The following is a 23465-nucleotide window of genomic DNA, read 5'->3' on the forward strand; positions in this document are numbered from 1 at the left end:
ATATAAAGTGGTGTTTAGATTAGCTAGTTAATTAATCAGATCCTGTGTCAATATTTTTATTAGGTAATGGCGGGCTTTCTCTCAAAGTAACCAATATGACAACCAATAGAAATAACACCAAGAGAAACAAATATATAACAACCCAAACTCTAGTTGCAATCACCCAAATAGAGAAGAGAAAGTTAATAATTCAGAGAAAAACTGTAAATGCAGAATACTTACGACGGCTCAAATATTTGCACATGAACATAACACACAACACACACATAACAAAACGTACTACATGGAAATGATCTTCCTGGATTTTAAAAAAATAAATATTTCAACCTTAAAAGAACAGTCGACAAAAAAAAAAAAAACTAGAATAAAAAAAAATTGGGGTAGAGAGACATTTGGTTAACGCGGCATTTTTTTTATAGCGTCGTCGTTGTGCTGAGCTCTTCGTGGTTAAGGATGACTACTATGTCCTGGTAAATGCACCTTCTTTTCGCCTGGGCCTCTTCTCGAGAGTAGCCGATAGACTCTCTTCAAAAGCCTTTGGTCCTTCAGCCACAATCCCTCTCCAGGTTGTTCTGTACTTGATATACCACTCCCCCACGTTCAAGTCGACACAATACTTCTTGAAATTAGCTTTCAATAGATCTTTGTGGGGCTTTTCCTAAACACCCTAATTGCGGTTTATATTCTCTAATTTGGCAATGCAAAATCTGTTTCGATAGTCGGGAGTCCGGCATCCTGACAATTTGGCTAGTCCATCTCAGTTGAATTTTGATGAGGAAAGCTTCGACAACTAGTGATCTCGGCCTCAGGAGAAAACGCTAGTTTATTATTGCTGTGGTTGTTAGATATCGTTCATTCATTTCGTATGAATCAGATGATCATTGTTGAAATTTATTTCTTTGCTAGTAAGAATACTTTCTAGAACGACATCGGGTATTTACGAAGGGGACCACGTGACAGTTCTCCAGCAACTGTAATTGAAAGTGTTTCTGTGTGGAACTTTGAATTTGAAGCCCCCAGGTTATAAGTCTGTGTCGTAAATCACCGTCACATACCCACGAATGTATTTCCTTATCTGAATTCTGAATGCGTGAAATGCCTCAAAGGGAACGCTGATGAAACTTCTCCAGAATAGTTAGGTGGCGGCGATATATCGTCTAGATCCCTTACCTTCGAAAACTCGTCTTACAGAATTGAGACGGCCAGGCTAGCACTAAGATGACCGTACACAACGCTGCCGTGCCCCTGACGTTTCTCTATGAATTAATATACTAGTAAGCCGTTCGGCGTTGCTCGTTCGTAAGATATAAATATTATATTTTAATTCATGCAGATTGCGTATTAATTATTTACAACACATTATCTATTGATTATATTGAACCCAATATATAGTAGACAAATCAAAATTTATTAAATACACACACGCAGACATACACACAAACATGCACACACATATATATATAGATAAATAAGAAGTTATGAAAATATATATGCAAATTAAGCTACACAGAATATTCCGCGTTTTATTATCGTAAGAATTTGTCACTCACATATATTTTCATAGCTTACTACCTAGCTCTACCTATATATTGAGCACTACTGAAGTAAATACTGAAAATTTACACATAAAATTATATCTTCGTATATTAATTTATGTGATTAAATGAAGTAGTCATATATATATATATATATATATATATATATATATATATATATATATATTTGTATTCATCGACATACAGCCCTGTTTCGTTGTATCACAACTCATCAGTGCCGCTAGACTAGCATCTCTCCCAAGCCAAGGGTTGAACCTAGAACCGTCGTATTGACAGTCGGCAGTTCTCCCACCCATATATATATATATGACTTGAGTCCCACTAATTATAATAGAAACCAAAACATACAATACTCCACCCTCATTCCTAAATTAGCTTCTAAACCACTCCTACACACACACACGCGCGCGCACGAGCGTATATATATATATATATATATATATATATATATATATATATATATATATACTATCAAAAGTACACGTCGTTGACTGGGTTCAAAAAAGCTTACAGAAAATGGACTCTGATTTATGAAAGTATGATAGGTTATGAAAAGGAAGGGCTGCAAAGAGATAGCTTCGATTTTGGGGTTATCAAAACCAAAGCAAAATATGATGAAAGTAAAAATTAAATAGATAAACCACATAATTTATTATACCATACCTGTTCACACTGAAACACTTATCACAATATTCTGTGGATCTATATTACAAAAACTTGTTAAACTTTGTGAAATATTTCCATTCTATGGAGGTCAGGTGCGAACGAACATCCCATAATTTTATTGTACCATATTTTTTCAAACTGAAACATAATTATCAAATACGCAGATAGATATGAAAAGTCTTTATCAAAGTGTGTGTCTATTTCCATTCTATGGAGGCCAGGCGCGAACGCAGACCCCACAATTTTATTATACCATCCCTGTTACAGTTAAAACATACTTATCAAAGTATTATTATGTACATCTATATCAAAAACACTTGTAAACGTTTTTTTTTAATTTTTAAACTTTTTATTTACATACTTTGTGGACCAGGCGCGTACGCAGACCCCACAATTTTAATGAATCCTCATTATGCCAGATCAAACATACTCATTCCTGTGTCTCGATACATCTTCTATCATTATATGTGATCAGTTTTCTATAATAGTCAACCATATAGGAGCCTATTCGTGACACGACACACCCAGACGTTCAGCTTTATATTATAGATGTATATGTATATGTGTGTGTGTTTTGATGTTGAACATGTCGATGTTGAACCACAAAGAAGATATCAGGAGGAACCCAGATTACAGCTGTGACCAACCGAATTTAGTATGTCTCCTCCCACGCCTATCTCGACTCAAAAGCACCTAGTTCCTCTGGAAAACATTCAAAGATGCAGCACCCTTTTCTGACTCCAATAGAAAAAAACTTAATCGCCTGATGCAGCACTTTCTTATCTGCCCTGTTTTATTCAACAGAAGTAGCTTGGAAGATCTCACAGCTTAAAACAATAATGCAAAGGTTGCAATAAAAAAGCGTGAAACTGTTGCATGGGCAAACGATTAAAAGGTAAGAAAAGAATAATTTTTTGTTTCAGACTTGACGCTGATTAAATGGTAAACGATACAGACTAACAACCTGAGTGTACCAAGTTCAAATCTAGTTTCTTTGACAGAAACACTTCCGCTTAGAATCTTGCCAGCGTGAAACTATTGTATACTCACGAACTTTAAAGATGCACAAAGAAGTATGTTTGCCTTTTTTTTACATAGGAGTCACCACTTATCAAGGCGCTAGAGGCCACTCGAGGATGAGGGTTAAATAATAAGTAACACATGCTGAGAACTATTAAGTATTTAAGTTTAAGTACCAGTAATAGGCCGAAACAATTGTATGCGAATATTGGTAATAAAACTGTAATCTTTTAAAAGTTATAATCTATATATAAAAGTGAACGTGTCTGTGTGTGTGTGTCTTTCTGTGTACATTTCTCTAAGTAATAACTCTGTCAATTTTAAGCTTTGATATACAGGGTACTGAGATTTGCGAAAATCTTTGTAACCTGTTTTCGGACAGAAATTTGGCTGTTAAGGTGTCAAAGTTCAACGATTTGACATTTGAGAACTCTACCAAACTCCTCCACCAATTTTGAGTCTAAACACTTGAAATTTTAGATATAGGTTCCTTGGACATGGATGTAACTTAATAACTTAGTTTGAGCCCAAAACAATAAACGTTAAAGGGGCATAATAGGGGTCAATGTTTAAAAAATTGACCGTTTTTTTTTGCTCAACATACACCCCCAAACACCCGGGTAACGCTGGACTGAAATGCTAGTTAGTAGTACATATATATATATATATATATATATATATATATATATATATATATATATATATATATATATACAATTATTACTATAATAATTTTTAAATACCTACAGACACATGTGTTTCATCCTTTCGGGAATCATCGGTGCAGGGTGTCACGATTACCCCCGGTCGGGAGTTTTGAACGGGGCTACGAATTTATATATATATATATATATATATATATATATATATATATATATATATATATATATATATATATATGTGTGTGTGTGTGTGTGTGTGTGTGTGTGTGTAAGATACACCGAATATCCTTACTTCTGACGATATTCCTTATTATGAAAACATAAAACACATCCATTTTCCTCTATAAAAATTAAACAGAAAATAACTGTAATACCTGACAGGGGAAATAACTCGAACAGCTTAAATATATAAACTTAAGTTCGTTTTTAAAAGCAACTGGTATCGCGTAATAATAATTAAAATTAAATTAAATATGAATTAAATAAAGTGAGTAAATCAATTTTGAATAATATTTTTAAATAGAAACGTTAAAATAATTCTATTACAACAAACAATTAATAATATGATTCCGGCCCTTCATCCAGCATGCTTTGAATCGACCTGTTACACACACCATTTGAAAAGGGAAAGATTTTCCGAAATTAATAATGGAATACGTCACATGAATACAAGTAAGACATTTTACCATACAGCTGAATAAATATATATATAAAAAAAATAAATAAAAAATATATATATATATGTAGTTATTGATTTGTAAATCGCCACTTGTTCTCGTCTCCTCTTACCAACAGCGACTATAATTCATTCCTCGCATTGTGACAGCCTTCTAAATCTCTTTTACATACCTATCCCACACAATGCTTCAAGCAAACTACATATCAATATATATATATATATATATATATATTTGTAATATACAAATGAGGTTTCTTCTCGAATGTAGATTTACTTTGAATAAATAGTATATATAAAAATTATTCTGGAATAAAAGTGTGCAAACGTCCGTTTTCAGTTTGAAAATTAATTTGTCATTAAAATAAAATTGTAAACAAATGAACAAGCAGACAGGGATACGATTTTATTACAATATATATATATTATTATAATATATATATATATATATATATACTAGCAGAAGTACCCGTCGTTGACTGGGTTCAAAAACAGCCTACAGAAAATAAACTGTGATTGATGAAAGTATGATACGTTATGAAAAGGAGGGGGTTGTAAAGAGATAGGTTTTGATACTCAAAAATTTTACCCTGAGCAAAATATGATGAAAGTAAAGATAATTTTCGTGAAAATATATTTTTTTATATCAACTTTGTTTCCATTCGTAGCCAAAAATGACCAACAAAATGATGTTTCCTTACAAAGAGAAAATGTTATATATATATAATAATATAAATATACAAGAAATAAATGTTACCATAGTCAATACAATTACTCTTATGGGGGAAAAGTTCATTGGTTTGTACTTTTAAGTAGTTTGTAAAAAAGAATTTTTTTTAATTCACGAACCGGTTTAAAAAAATCAAAATGGCAGCGGCTTTTAAATGGAGAGCCACGTTTTCAATTTGAAGGAGGGGCACCTGAGCATTCTGTGTTAAAAATTTAAGAGAGTTCCGTCAACGTAAGGAATATTTATAAACATATTTTAATGTTTTCGTTATTTTGTGCTTGGGGAATATTCGATTATGCATGTGTAGTTCATATAAAAATTCATTTAAGTAGTTATCGCCTCAAATTTCGTTTTAATTTTGGTTCGCTGAAATTATTTCAAGTAAAGAGCATTAAAAACTATTTCAAAACAAAAAAAAAAACCTGAACTGAACTTTTATTGACTATGGTAACATTTATTTCTTGTATATTTATTTTTTCGGGTAATCGTTTGTTGGCTTTTCTGCTAAACACTCTTACTAAATAATATCGACGTAATATCGAAAAACAAAGAAACAAAAACAGTTTTGAAAAATAATGAAGCTTTACTTACTTTAGTAAAATAATCCGAAATAGGAAAACGGGATATTAAAAAAGTAAACACGTAATTACTTTAGTTTTTTAAAGCAAATATTCGATATATATATATATATATATATATATATATATATATATATATATATGAATAAGAAGAACATGGCGCCCTTTTGAAGCAGAACAGCTTCAGTTTTACAATATTGAACGGTGTAGTATTGCGCCGTCGAATTCAGGGTTGTACTATTGTAATATAAAGAACACACAGAAAGGGTTGTAATCAACTGAATTCCTTCTAGTACACCGAAAAAAAGCTTAAACAGATATATAAATAAAAATAAAAAGGTTATGTAAATGTTTTTAAAAAGACACATAATCACGTGAACAGGATTTTTACCTTCTTTTGACACGATAAAAAGTAGCGTTCTTATTTTTTATTTTTATCTATTTATCTATTTTCGAAAGAGTGCCACGTGCAAGTGGAGAAAAAAAAACAGAGTTATGCAAAATTTGTGTCGAGAATTGTCTAAAGTTCCGACTTTTTTTTTTGGCTTTCACTTTAATAAGAACGTGAATTTATGAGGTGAATTTATTCGACACAATATGATTCAACTAAAAAAAATAAACAAATAAAAGCTAACGTGAATTAAGATCAAAGTTAAGGTATCATTGTGGACCCTCACCCTTTAAAAAAAACTTGTTAAACTTTGTGACATATTTCAATTCTATGGAGGTCAGTCGCGAACGAACACACAATAATTTTATTATACCATATTTCTTCAAACTGAAACATAATTATCAAAGTATACTAACGCAAATAGATATGAAAAGTCTTTGGTAAAGTTTGTGCCATATTTCCATGGAGTACAGGCGCGAACGCAGACCCCAAAATTTTATTGTACCATCCCTATTTAAGTTGAAACATACTTATCAATGTATTCTTATGTACATATATATTAAAAACACTTGTAAACGTTTTTTTTTATTTTTATACTTTGGGGGCCAGCCGCGAACGCAGACCCCACAATTTTTATGAACCATCGTTCTGCCATATCAAACATAACCATTCCTGATCCTCGATACATCTTCTATCGCTATATGCAATCACTTTTTTAAAATAGTCAACCATATAGGAGCCTATTCGTGACAAGGCACACACACACACACACACACACACACACACACACACACACACACACACACATACAGACTTTCAGCTTTATATTATAGATATATATATGTATAGATTTGTGATAGTTTTCTTTTGCTCAATTTTAAAAATCCAATTATCTAGCGTTCTTTTTTTTTATCTCTGATAAAATTTGACGAGGAACGAAAAGTACGATCTTGATTAGAAGCCTCACATAAGGCATACTTACATTGCACCAATGACAACACGCCACGTCATTTACAACATGGAAGGAAGATTTTCAAATAGAATAGAAACTAAGAAAAACACAAAACAAAATAAAAAGACTCCACCTCCCTCTAAAAAATCAATCACCTGTTTCCGTCTGTCCCTATCTCACTCAGCATCCAATGGCGCACAGCAACATTCGGTAAAAGTGTTTTCCCGCGTTGCCAATGACAAGAAATAATTAGTCTCCCGACTGGGGAGTTGTTGATTGGAAAAATAGTGTGGGGCAAAATGGGGTTAAGGGAAAGCGTTTAAATTTCCCTCATGAATTCGATAAGCCCTTATTTTTTAACCACAAATGTGAGTAGGGGGGAGGTGTCAGCGGAAAAACAATAGAGAACAATGTTCATTTTTTAACCAAATCCGAAAGACTGTCAAAGCGCAGTAGTAAAATGTAATTAGAATAAGTAAACATATTTAGGATGTAGTAATTAAAAGATTTCACACGTACGTCTATATATTCAAAATGTTTTACATACTTTTATATATTAAAAGGGGTTTACATAATTATGTCTATTAAAAGGTTTTACATGTATTTATATATAAAAATATTTTACTTACTTCTATATTTTAAAAGGTTTTATATATCCATGTATATTAAAAGGTTTTACATATATTTATATATTAAAGAGTTTTACATACTTTTGCATTTTAAAGGGTTTTACATATTCATGTATTAAAAGGTTTTACATATGTTTATACATTAAAGGATTTTACATACTTGTGTATTTTAAAGAGTTTTACATATTCGTGAATATTAAAAGGTTTTACATATGTTTATATATTAAAGGTTTTTACATACTTGTGTATTTTAAAGGGGTTTACATATATTTATATATGAAAGGGGTTTGCATATTTATCTATATTAAAAGGTTTTACATATATTTATATAATAAAGAGTTTTACACTCTTGTATAGGGTAAGGGGTTTTATATATTTGTGAATATTAAAAGATTATACATATATTTAAATATTAATTTTAAAGGGATTTCCATACTTGTATAGATTAAAAGGTTGTACATATTATAACATATTAAAAGGTTTAAATATATATATATATCTATAATATAAAGCTGTGTGTGTGTCTGGTCACGAATAGGCTCCTATATGGTTGACTATTTTAATAAACTGATTACATATAATGATAGAAGATGTATCGAGACACAGGAATGGGTATGTTTGATCTGGCAGAACAGTGGTTCATTAAAATTGTGGGGTCTCCGTTCGCGCCTGGTCCACAAAGTATGGAAATAAAAAATAAAAAAATAAAAAAAAACGTTTACAAGTGTTTTTGATACAGATGTACATAATAATACCTTGATAAGTATGTTTTAACTTAAATAGGGATTGTATAATAAAATTGTGGGGTCTGTGTCCGCGCCTGGCCTCCATAGAATGGAAATAGACACAAACTTTAATAAAGACTTTTCATATCTATCTGCGTAAGTATACTTTGATAATTATGTTTCAGTTTGAAGAAATATGGTATAATAAAATTATGGGGTGTTCCTTCGTACCTGACCTCCATAGAATGGAAATATGTCACAAAGTTTAACAAGTTTTTTTAATATAGATCCACAGAATATTGTGATAAGTGTTTTAGTGTGAACAGGTATGGTATAATAAATTATGGGGTTTATCTATTTTTACTTTCATCATATCTTGCTTTGGTTTTGATACCCCCAAATTCGAAGCTATCTCTTTACAACCCTTCTTTTTCATAACCTAACATAATTTCATAAATTAGAGTCCATTTTCAGTAGGCTTTTTTGAACCCAGTCAACGACGTGTACTTTTGCTAGTATATATATATATATATATATATATTAATATATATATATTAATATATATATTAAAGTGTTTTAAACGTTTATGTATATTTAAGAGTTTAAGATATTTGTATGTTTTTACATATATTAATATCATTTACGTATATGTGCATATTAAAACGTTTTAAAATATTTGTGTATATTAAAGTTTTTTTTCTATATTTGTATATGAAAGGGTTTTACATATATTTTTATTTTAAGAAGGTTTTATATATTTGTATATTAAAGGGTTTTAGATATATTTATATATTAAGTGGCTTTACATATTTGTATGTATTAAGGGGTTTTATTGTATATATTAGAGAGTTTTACATGTTTATGTATGTGAAATGTTTTTTTATGTATTTATATATTAAAGAGTTTTTTTTATATATTTTTATATTGAATGGTTTTTGATATTGTTTTATATTAATAGGTTTCGTATTTATTTGTACATTAAACGGTTTTACATATATTAATATATTAAAATGTTTTAAATATTTTATGTTTTTTAAATTTTTTTTTTAATATTTGTGTATATTAAAGCGTTTTACATACAAACTTACAAAACGCACATATCAGTATCTTTTACACTATTTTAAATATATCAATCTGAAAAAAAAATACAGTTGGTGTAAATTAATTATCAATAGCTAATCTACATCAATTACATAGTACCAATATTAACATTGCTGTGCAATATCTGACTAAACCATGTAAACAGTTTTACTGCAACTCCGCATCAAATATGCTAATACAATTTCAATGACGAGAAAGTTCAAGTTTAGAGAAAATCCAGGTTTAGAAGAAGTCCAAATGAGAGGAAGTAAAAATGAGAGGAAGTCCAACTTTAGAGGAAGCTCAAATTAATTTTTTTTTAGGATTTGTGCCGTTATGAACGCGTTTTCATTTTAAAAACTGTACAACCGGCGAAGCGAACGTCTCTCTATTCTATCTTCTGTGTATTTGGGATTGTTTTACTCTTTTATTCATGTTGAATTCACCTATTCGTAACAACCATCATCATCGTCATGATAAATGCTCCTTCATATATATTCTACATGTACGTGTATGTGTACGTGTGTGTGCATATGTATGTACATGCGTGTATTTATGAATATATGAGTGTATGTGCATGTTGTCATGTGTATTTGTTCTTGCGTATGTATGTTTGCGTGCATCTGTTTGTATGCATGCTTGTATGTGTACGTGTATATCTTTATTTCGATATGTGTGTGGGGTGGAGAGGACTCCCAAAAGCTCTGTAAAGGATGCGTGGAGCAAATCTCTGATTAAAAAAAAATACATAAAGCGGGAGACCAGTACCCGCATTAAGCTGGTCTGCAGTTTGATTTGTTGCTGGCTATCTTGCTCATGCTTGTTGCTGGATCTCGACATTTTGAACCGAGAGAGAGACTTAGCTGTCGTACAAAGCTAAACCTCTGTAACATCATCTTTGTATAGATACTTCCTCAGGCATTTGTCTATAAAAATTCTCCGTGGCAATGGAAAAAGTGTCATGTGTGTAACCCTGAAATGCTGGAAGCATGTAATAATTGATCTGCCATCATTCTATATATGCATATGTGTGTGTATGTATGTATGTATGTACGTATGTATGTATGTTGATATATGTACTAGTGTATGTATGTGTATGTATATTTGTATATGTATGTATATATGTATGTGTGTATATATTTTTATTTATTTATTTATTGTGTATACATGTTTATGTGTGTTTTTATGTATATACGTATATATATTTCTGTGTATGTATATGTATATGCATGTATGCATATATATGCATGCATATAGGTGCACATATCTCAATCTCAATCAAGGTGCACATATATGTATGTGTACGTATATGTAGGTAACTTTATGTGTATGTATGTATATGTGCATTCATGTGTACGTATATGTATGTGAATATGTATGTATATGTGTGTATGTATTTGTATATGATAGTATATATGTGTATGCATATATATGTATATGTGTGTGTATGTGTGTATGTATATGTTTGTATGTATGTGTTATATGTATTGTGTATGTATGGATGTATTCATGTGTGCATGTGTGTATGTTTATGGGTATGTATGTGTATGTGTGTGTATATATATATATATATATATATATATATATATATATATATACCAAGGACCGTCTTTAATGTCTCTTTTTTTTTCATTTTTCTTAAACTTTTTCTTCTAGGGGATGGGACATCCAACCAGATGTCTGACATTTACCCCTATTTTAGTGAGTCCAACCAAGAGATCTTTTCAGGATTCTAGCCGCCCCTTTCAGTGCAATCGTTTTAATGTCATGTCTGTTTTAGCGTGTGAATTCGCAGGCAGGACTAAAAAGAAAGAAAGAAAAAGGTCATTTTCGGGCTCATGGACTTTCAGTGACTGAGGGAGTTGCACTCGTCTGACAAGACGTTGCAATCATCAATCATCATGTATGTATGCATGAAAAAATAATGATTTTGTTAGGATGTTAATTCATACAACTAAGTCTTAAAAGGTATGAAGCCAGAACATGACAACAACAATGGGTAATTATAGACATGGCCCTTGTAATGTAGATAATAGCATATGAAGTAAAACCAGTTGTCCGAAATAGTGCAGGTATATAATCAGCTCAATAGATGGGATTTAGATCCTCTGGAGCCAAATCAGATAAAATAGGAGGCAAATGAAATTAATGAATTAATATAAAGTTATATTTGGATTCATCTGACTACCGTTCCCATCTAGAGTTTGATTTTCACAACGTTTCGGTCGATGTAACCTCCGACCTTCTTCAGGTGTATCTTGTCGACCTCGGGAATGTTTCTCTCAGACTCGGGAATTTGGACGGTATTCCGAGCGGAACCGTTCTCATCCTGAGTTTGATTTTCACAACGTTTCGGTCGCTGTAACCTCCGACCTTCTGCAGGTGTATCTTGTCGAACTCAAGAATGTTTCTGTCGTGATGATGCGATTCTAATATTTTTTTTACTGATTCTGATATAATTTCTGATTCTGTGTTAAATCTCCATTCTCAATCTTATAATTAATCCCAATTCTTTAAATATCTTTAAATATTTAGTTATAGGATTGATTTCATAAATTTTTTTTTTTAGATTACCGTAAAAACCCATGTTATATGTGCATATATTTTTACTAACGAATTAAGTTTTAGGCGTTAATCAATAGATTTTAGTTTTGCTATCAGTTTAAAATCAACAAATATTTATCATATTATCAGTAGCATTAGCAATGGAAAATGAAGTTGAAAACAATTCAAAGAATCGTTTTTGGTATCGGAAAATTGACAACATTTTTTCCGATTCAAACACCTTAAAATTACTGATTTTTCCGATTCCCGATTCTGACTGATCGTCCCAACACTAGTACATATACACACACCTGAACATAAGATATATGATTACCCGACACAATGGAGTGTGTAAATATCTCCACTAGAAGATCTATTAAAAAGTTGAACATCAAATGCAGCAGCAAATCCTGGGAACATGCCAGAAAGAACAGTTGGAAATAAGTCATCCACCATCCATTATGAATATTCAATTTCTACAGCTACGTACCTAGAAAACGGAGCCATAAAACCATACATAGTGATATGAGACAAGAAGGAGAAAGAAGCAACCTTAGTAGAAGTCAGTGTCCCCTAGGATGCTGGGGTAAACAGAATTAGAAGGGAAAAGATAATGAAATACCAAGGTTTTATGGATGACATGAAAAGAAATTGGAATCTTAGGAAGATCTCTATCATTACAGTTGTTATAGGATTATTTGGACCCATGAAAAAGAATTTTAAGACTCCCTGTCAAATATACCCGGTGAACCAAGTGCAAGAGAGATTCAAACAATTGCACTTAAAAGGACGGTTATGATCTTAAAAAATCTCTCGGTTGGGATTTCTGAGTAAGCGGGTGAATGTTTTGCATCCGGTAGAATGCTCCATCCCCAGTTTGAACAGACTGATAAGAAAATAAAATTAAAAAAAAAGAAATTTTGCTAAACTGTACAAGCGCATGCGAACACAAACACGCACGCACATATATACACAATCACAAACATATTGTCTTCGGTGTCTCTGTACAAGGTTTATCAGGACAATCTTAAATGAGAGCATTTCATTCTACAAGTCAAGCCTGGCCAATATAACATAGTATTCCAAGTTAAAATAAGATCCTCTCGAAACATTACCTTATACAAGAAACAATTCAGCTTCTCCTAATGACGTTATCTAAAGAAACAGCACTTGACTGGATACTCCACCAGACCAGATGAATTCTTGTTTTGTTATCCGATAAGTTGGTTGGTTGTTTTTGTTTTACGGCATATCAACCCTTTCAGGTTATTTAATGCCGAATCCAGTGATTTCGAAGAAAATTTTTAATAGTCGGTATCTATTTAACCCATACTTGGGACCCTAACAGGTACTTCCACTCTGGGTCAGAGTGGACATGGGAGCAATGGCAATTAAGGGGTGGCTCAACGCTCTCCAAAGCCCACAAGCTGAGGCCTCACCATCGGATATAGTTTAAGGTCATATTCAGGACCTATCCGATAAGACTAAAAAAACCAACGAAGATATACAACATGATTTATTGTTAATTTGTTTATCCCTTCCTTACTAACCTATCTTTTGGGGTATAAAGGAGTACTTTAATGGAATACTCGAATATCTTAGCATAGTAAGAGTACCGGCGTTGGTAAGGCTAACAGTCTAATATTTAAACATAGGGGTATCAGTATTGATGAGGGTCGAAATGTCGTATATAAGCATTTATGAGGGTCGAAGTATTGTATGAATATCAGTACCGGTGAAGACCGAAACTTAGTATCAATGTTAATCGAGCCGACATTTAGTATTAGTATCAATATTGTAGGGTCGAAACGTAGTATTAGTCTCAATATTGGAAGGAAGGAAATGCAGTATGAGTACCAAACGTGGTATGATTACTAAGATGAAAGAAACAATTTAATAATAAAACAAAAAAATCGTAACTAAATAAAAAGAAAGCAAAAACAAAACAAAGAAATAACAAAAAGCTTTAACGATGTTATTAACCCGTTGGCCCCTATTTCCAAGTCTGCGACTATTTAGGATGTTTCAAAGAAAAACGGGCGGGAATCTATTCCCCCTTTTCCCGCCATATGTTTTCTTTTACGGCTTAAAATCGATGCGCTTTATTTAATTTCTTTTGTCAGAGCCGTTACATCTTCCCAACCCAATCCATCGATATATTCATTAATTAAGTTCTAATCGTTAAAAATCGGGGATGGCTTGTGTCGAAGAGAGGCGCGACTTACAATTCAATTACCATTTTGGAGACTACAGTTTAGCTGCCTCATCAACTTCTTCTTTTTCTTTTTTTTTTTTCTTCTAGTCATTATCTCTTATTCTTTGATAAATATTTTCTTCTCTTCGTCTGTTTCTGACCTTTTTTTAAATTTTTTCTTCGAAACTCTTATTAAATTTCTTTTCGTTTTTTTTTGTTTCTTTTTAAACGGCGTCTCTTCTCCCTCTTCTTTTTCTTCTTTGAAACTCTATAGCATTTTTCTTCTTTTCTTTCTTATTCTTCCTCTTTTTCTACTTATTCTTCCTCTTCGAAAAGTTATCCCCATTTTTTCTCTTTCGAAATTTATTTTTTCTTCCTTTTCCATTATCATCTTCTTCGACATATTACCTCTTCTGTTTGTTTGTTCCCTTTTTTCTGCCTCTCCTTTCCGAGTTTTCGTTTCGGGGAGGTCACGATGGATGCACTATCGAAATATGCCGAGTTCAAACCCTATCGACTCCATTTTATTCTATAATGATGTTAGCCAAGGTATAAACAAGAGACCTCATGCTATAGCTAAAATAGCAATTTATATTCGATTAACAGTATACATCTAATTGTTCATTATATTATTTATTTCAGTAAATAATCCAGAAAGGGTCGATTTGCCATAAAGCCGATAAGAACAAACCAAAACAAAATTCTTTCCAATTTCTCATTTATATTGTCCATCTTCAGTCCCTCGCGAATAATTGTGTTTACAGTTCACACACTGGAATCAAACTGGGCGCATTGTCTCTATAGATTTTCAACAGTCTTTATTCATGAAAGTCTTTTTTTTTTTGGCCAATCAACTTTAGTGTTCTGACTTCCTTACCTCTTCCACACCTCTCATCATTCCTAACAGATTCCTTGGCTTTCTTGAATCTCTTATGCCACTCAAAAACTGATTCTTGATTCATGCAAGATATTCCAAAAGCAGTCTGAAGTATTTTATACATTTCTATTGCATTTTCCCCAAGTTTAAAATAGAACTTTATTGCATATCGTCCTTGTAAATTATCCTCACGTCACGATTGCATTTTTAAAATTCACCAGCTGTGACAGTCAGACTTTAGTAGGGTGTATTCAAATTCCTGTTGTAGCTGTTCATTTAAATCAGAAAAATTGGTCAGTTATCTCATAAGATGTATAGCAATAACATATCGAATTTTCAAGTATCTACAACAATTTTAAATACCTTTACAAAAAAAAAACCTCTGGAAATTTATTGAAGACACCTCGTACATCATTTTTTTTGTTTACGTTAACTTTACTAATCTTTAATACTAAGAACATCAAACAAATTGTTTATTTCTTTATAGAACTTTTCTATTATAGCAAAGAAGGGGATGTTGCAATATTTTAGCTGCAATTGTTGTGAAGGTTTACAAGATTTCATTTATATTCAAGGATGGAAGCAATGGATCAATCAGAAAATAAATTTGTTATAATAATTATGTAATTAATGGGTATTATTTAATTACACTCGTCATAACAGATTTGCTTGTCACTAGGAGTAGTCGAATAAGCAAACATCAAATATTTCTATTTGAGAACAACCGTCCTCAGGTGTACTCTATCATCTGAGTGACAATAAATCTCACCAAATTTTCAGTAATCTCCACCTCTTTCGATAACCTTTCAGGTGAATTGGCATTATCACAACAGTTGTTTACCATTTATTTCTCTTTGGCAGCGACGATTTGGGTGTTAATAAGCCTTTCCAATGTCCTAGTCCTCTTCACACATCTAATGACAAGTTCTTTGTCTCCTCAGTCTTTTAATTCTCTTCAACCACTTCAACTCTTTGGTATGGTGCCTGTTAATGCCAACACCCCCGTTTCGGGGTGTTATCAGTATATATATTAATAGGATAACGTGTGTGTTATTATTTAGTTTATATTCTGTGTCACGCTTACACCCGAGTGACTGTCGATTAATTGTTATGGACTTCTATTTCATGTAATAAATAATTTTACCAAGAATTCTTCATACGTTTTGCTCTCGGTTACGATTATAGCTGATAGCACTTAAGTCATCTATTATTTTATAAAAAAAAATACCAAGAATTCTTCGTAAGTTTAGGTTCCGGTTTCGATTATAGCTTGTGGCACTCCAGTAATTTATCTTTTATAACTAATTTTATCCAGAATTTTTCATCAGTTTCGGTTTCGATTATATCTGAAGGAACTCAAGTTATATATATATTTTTTTTTTTATGAGTTTTGGTTTCGGTTTCGATTCAAGCTGATGTATCCAAGTCATATTTTTTTATTTTTGAAATCGCAACTTTATGATATATACAAATCGATAGAACATTATAATAATATATACGTAATTTGCAAGAATATTTAAGCGAACTTTACGTCTGGTTTACGCCGGGTGTCTCTGATAGGTTAGATAAATACTTTTGCAGTTTTCACAAAAGAGCTACAATAATATCAGAGCGTCTTCAAATACGCTTAACATCTACCGAATGCTAACATCAATATATTACATATGAATGATTCCCCTGTGAAATTTCCACATGTCCCGCGAGTTATAATTATTGCTTTATTGGACGGAAATAAGCTCTGCTCCTCGTGAAATAAATATTTGGATTATTATTAATAATAATATTATTATTAATAATATTATTAATAATAATACTAAACTTTTACTTACCTGAAATCGATATTCACAATTATCCATTTTTTATTTTCTATTAAAATGTTTACCTTTTTATAATTTCCCAACTAAGATCATTTCTGTTTCAAACAAAAATGTTCTTACACTTAAAAAAGTGTGAGAACAAAAGTAGGACTACAAAAAAGAGGAAGTGACGTCACAGGAAATAAAGAACGGAGTTTTCGTATGAACTAAAGAGAAGATAACAGATGTACTAAATATCAACGAGCAAAAAATATAATTGGGAAGTTTTTCGCTTGGCAAACTGTCTCTTTTCTATATCTCTGCCCACGACGAGCTGATTACATGTTACATATTAGAGACCTTATGTGAGTAGCAATTAAGTTAACTTTTAGTGCATATTAGGATAACTTTAATCTGCAAACAGAATGTAACGCAGAGATCGGTGACGTAAAGTTAAAGCAGGTGGTACAGATGAAACGCTGTAGACAATACAATCGAATTATATGAGGATATGACAAATGACACGTGTTCGAGGTGAAAAGGTTTTCAGTCAGTTTTCTTCTGAAAGAGATACGAACGTGACAATCATACAAGGTAGAATAATCTAAGGCGAATATTACTTCGTCACTCATTTGTCAAGTCAGAAAACTAAGTTAAGAAAGAAATAATTATTTAGTTATTCAGTCTCTCTCCCTCCCCATGAATAAAGTATTTCCAAATAAAACCTTGAGAAAACTCAGCAAACATCTCTTTGTATCTTTCGTGCATGAAAGTTTTATTCTTCTCAGTTAAGTAGACGAGGCGTTTGACAACGAGAAACAATTATGATGACGAGATTAGACAGTGAATCTTGAGTTTCCTTCCGACAACCTCAAAACTCTTACTTTCTGTATTTTGTCCTTTAGTCCTCACATTCCATGAGCGATGTTTCTTACAAAGAGGGAAGAATTGTTGTTTTCTAGATCAGAATATCTATACTTGTCAAGGTTTTGATCTTGAAGTAGTCTTTTTAGCCCCTTACATCAAGTGGCTTTATGCCTTGTCCGAGGGGGGGGGGCGATTTCCATAAATTACTCCGTAAAGACTTATTTTATTCGGTTTCTTGGTTGCTCACCGATGAAAAGGTAACATAAACAATTAACCAATAATGCCGTAATGAAGAGTTAATAAACCACAGACTGTATATTCGACAAAGACTTTTTTGAAGTATTCATGCTTTTTTGTTATCAAAGAAATTGTGTCCATAATTAGTTTGATTTTAACTATTTGTCTACCAACAACGTACGTCGACAGAGCAAACTCCTACGTGATCACGCGCAGCCAGGGGCAAAACATCGTAAAAGGAAACCATGAACGGGTTCCTTCTCCGAGAGTGATAAAAAACTTTGATGATGATGATTATTATTACTGAAGATTTGGTACCTGTCTGTCTTAAATCGAAATTATTATTTATATACGTGAGGGCGAAACTATACTATTACAATCTTCTAATGTTCATGTTTGGTTTACTGTCCAATTTTTTGGGGCGACGTTTCTGAATTTTTGAGACGAGGATTGATAATTTATATTGTTTGGATTATTCCGAATAGTATTCCGCAAGAACCGTCGGCTAAGAGTTTAAGTACTATCTAAAAAATCAGTTCCAAGTGATACTCTTATTCCTCATTGTGGGCGATACTAAAAATAATTTGCGACTTACTTAAAGCTGGGTCATGACTGACCGAAATAGAGCATGCTACCCTCATGGATTAAATAAAGGTTTCCGTTCGAAATTTTGTGCAGATTCCTAAACACAACAGAAAAGTTCTCGAGTTCGCTGAAATACACCTGAAGAAGGTCGGAGATTGCATCGTCCGAAGAATAGCAGAAAATTCTATTAATACAATTTTGGACACATATATTACTTTCCAGTGTTCAATAAAGGGGTTGGAAGCAGTTTAATATCTATTCTTTTATCATACTACCAGCCTCCCAGGCATTACATCCTACTTTAACGATAGTATATTATCAGTTTTGTTGTCATGAGATTATCCTCACCGTCATTACCTCCTGTTTTGAGAAGTGATGGTAGTGTAAAACTATTATCCTTTGTTTTGTTATGATACCATCTTCCCAAGCATTACCTCCTTTTGGAGGAGTAGTTAAGCACTTGTTCTGTTGTTACTGAAAACCCAACAGTTTGGGGACGGAAGTCCTACATCATTTGTTATATTTTCATGATAACATCCTCCCAGGCATTATATATTCCTTTATTTGGAGGGTAATATATAGTAACTGTTCTGTTCTCGTGATATAATCGTCTCAGTGGTACTCTCTTTTTTGAAGGCACAGATTCATTCGTCATATATATAGGGCAAATATTATAGCGAGTTCATATAAGGTAACCAATTTAATACTAACTTTTTTTATCCTTCGGGCCAACATACATTACTTAAATTAAGTTAATGTCTCCTTGATCAATTTAGGAGAACCCTTCACACTGTCAATTACTATTTTTTTGGATACTGCCAGAGTGCGCCCATTTTGGGGGGAGCTGGTTTTCCCCCACATTAAAAACAACCTTCTGTCTAATTTTCTTTCGTAGGGAAGCAAATAAATACCTACTAACTTTTTTTTTATTAATAGATACAAAAAAAAAAAAAAATCTCAACCACCGATTGCAATCACACCCTATCTGAGATCACATCCTTCAAACTCCTCTGCACAACATTCACAAGCAATATGGATTTGAATTTGAATGTCTTTGGCGACATTGACAAAACTTCTGCAAATAAGGTTGCCTACCTCTACCGTGCTAGAAAAATACTCACACTAGAGAGAATCTTATATCTTTAGACGGCCACAGTTCGGCCACGCATGAAGTATTGTTTGCATCTGCCACTAGTATCTCCCTCTTAGGGAGGCTCTGAAAAAAGCGTTCAAAATCTAATACGCTCCACACTATCGATCGAGTTCCCACTTCTGTCTCATCACCACAGTACTGTGTCCCTGTGTTTTTTTTTATAAGTACTTTAAATAAATGTGCTTTGATGAAGGTTTGGTTTGGTTGATTTGTTTTACGGCATATCAACCCTTTTCGGGTTACTTAATGCTGACTCCAGTTATTTTGGAAACAGGTTTTATGCTCCAAGTTCTTTATATCTTTAAATATTTATTTGTAGAGTTTGGTTTGGTCGTTTTGTTTTGCGACATATCAACCCTTTGCACGTTATTTAATGCTGAATCCCGTTATTTTGAAAATAGTATTCATGTTTCATCCAATTATTTTGTAGAAGGTTATTTATTCTTCAAGCTCTGTGAATCTTCAATCGCTAGTTTGTAGTCTTTAGTTTGGTTGTTTTATAGTGGATTTTATCGTTTTTGTTCCCTGCCCTGCAAACCATAGTTTAAACGATTAGACAGAGCGACAAACACTCTTTAAAATAATATATAAAGTAAAGGTATTATGACGAAAACTTATTTGAAAATTCATCATTTGCAATTAAAATTAAAAATTCCGAAAGAACTTTTTCTCAACCTAATATATCATTGCGTGCTCGCACGTTCATTATCACATTTCATACATATTACTAAAAACGACATCGTTCGACCAGCAAATTTAGTCATTGGTTAAATAATCTATTTCGATTGTAGGCATTTTAAAATAAATTTTTCTGCAATTAATTTTTTGCTCTGTCGTCGAAAACCGTTTTCTATAATATAAATCTCATCTGTCTGTTTAAATGTATGTATGTATGTATGTATGTATGTATGCCTAAAACTTTCGACTGAGACAACGGATTTTCCCGAGATTGATATCCTTTTAAAACTCAACCCTTCGGACGACAAGTATCCAAAAATTCGCCAACAACATTAATTCCTTCACCCTCAACTGGGCACTTTTTTAATGGAGGGAGTCGCTTTTTTCGCCGATGATTTCGAAAGGCATTCCCTCTTTTCGATTGACTAGCCTTAATTTAAATCTACGTCACTTCCGGTTTGGCAATGGGCGCAACGCCAAATACGTCACCGTTACACATACCTACACTTTCTGTTCCGCCTTCGCGTCACGGGTTCGAGCCTACCTACTTACTACCACTTTTTTTTTGCTCAACACATACCTCCAATCACCCGGGCAACGCTGGGAATCCAGGCTAATTTTAAAAATAAATCTCACCTCTCTGTTTAAATTTATGTATGTAAGTGCGTATGTATGTATGTATGCATGCATGCGTGTATGTATGCATGTCTAAAGACATATCATTGTCCGGTTGATTGAAACAATTTAAACTATAAATACTTTTAATATTTTAATACACACACACACACACACACACACACACACACACACACACACACACACACACACACACACACACACAGAGTCATTACCAGGCTCTGTCAGTGTAAATACTTTTAATATTTTTATAGATATGAGTGTGTGTATGTGTATATATATAGTATTATTGGAAAATTACGTGTGAATTTGTCAACATCATCATCATTACCATGTACTGCATATGTGTGAGTCTAAAACAAATATTTTATTAAAAAAAAAATCCAAGCGTCTGTAAATCATATCAATTTGACTGATGTTTTTCGTCGATTCGTACGTTGAGTTATTTGGAAAATTATGTGTGAATGTATCAACATCATCATCATCATTATTATGTACCACATATGTGTGAGTCTAAAACAAACTTTTTATAAAATAATCCTAGCGTCTGTAATTTGACTGTTATTTTTCGTCGATTCGTACGTTGAGTTATTTGGAAAATTATGTGTGAATTTGTCACCACCACCACCACCACCACCATCATCATCATCATCATCATCATCATCATCATCATCATCATGTACTGCATATGTGTGAGTCTAAAACAAACTTTTATTTAAAAAAAATCCAAACGTCTGTAATTCATATCAATTTGACTGTTGTTTTTCGTCGATTCGTACGTTAAGTTATTTGGAAAATTATGTGTGAATTTGTCGTCATCATCATCATCATCATCATCATCATCATCATCATCATCATCATCATCATACTGCACTGCATAAGTGTGAGTCTAAAACAAACCTCTTGTTTAAAAAATAAAAAAAAAAAAAAAAAGGAAGGAGGAAAAAGATCAGGAAGGAAAAGGGACAAAAACAGTCCAGCCGCTGATCACTTACTATGTATGACTTTAGAAATGTTCCTTCATGTGTATTTTACATGTATATGCGTGTGTGTACGTATGTATAGGCATATGTATGTATGTGAGTATTTGTGTGCCTCTACGTGATTATGGTTGCATGTGTGTGCAAATGTTGGTGTACATCTGTATGTACGCATGTGTTTATTGTCATGTGTATGTGGGGTGAAGAGGGCTCCCGTAAGCCATGGTGAAGGTAATCCCTTTAGGAGAAGTAAATCTTACATTAAAAAAACAACATAAAAACATAAAGCGGAAGACCAGTACCTGCATTAAACTTGTCTGCAGTTTGACTTGTTGATGGCTATCTTGCTCTTGCTTGTTGCTGGATGTCAACATTTTGAACCGAGAGAAAGGTTTAGCTGTCTTACAAAGCTAAAACTCTGTAACATCATCTGTGTATAGATACTCTCTCAGCTATGGAAAAGTTGTGACGCGTGTAGGCCTGAAATGCTGGAAACATGTAATAATTGATCTGCCATCATTATATGTATATATATATATATGTATAGGTGTATGTTCATGTACAGGTGTATGTATATGTGTGTATATCTATGTGTATATGTATGTATATGTGTATATGTATGTATATATGTATGTGTGTGCATATATATATATATGTATATATATTGTTTGTATGTATGTATATATATGCATGTGTGTATGTGCATATATGCATGTGTGTGTATGTGCATATATGCATGTGTGTATGTATGTATATGTATGCATGTATATGTGTATGTATGTATGTGCATGTTTGTGTATGAGTGCATATTCATGTATGTGTATGTATATGTAGGTAAGTGTATGCATATATATATGTGCATATATGTTCATATGTGTATATGTATGTATATGTGTATGTATTTGTATGTGTGTGTATTTATATGTATGTAGATGTGTATGTATGCGTGTGTGTATGTATGTATGTGTATTATGCATTGTGTATGTATATATGCATATATGTGTGTATGTTTAGATATGTATGTGTGTATGTGTATATATGTATATTTGCATTTATATATATATATGTATGTATGACATTGACCGTCTTGTGTATGTTTATGTATGTATATGTATGTGTATTATGTATTGTGTATGTATGCATATATGTGTGTTATATGTATGTGTGTATGTGTATGTATATGTACATATGTATGCATGTGTGCATGTATATATATGCATGTATACTAGTGACCGTCTTCAGTGTCATGTCTG

The sequence above is a fragment of the Euprymna scolopes genome, chromosome 26 (genome assembly GCF_053919585.1).
Source record: "Euprymna scolopes isolate OS-2025 chromosome 26, ASM5391958v1, whole genome shotgun sequence".
Classification (NCBI taxonomy): Eukaryota; Metazoa; Mollusca; class Cephalopoda; order Sepiida; family Sepiolidae; genus Euprymna; species Euprymna scolopes.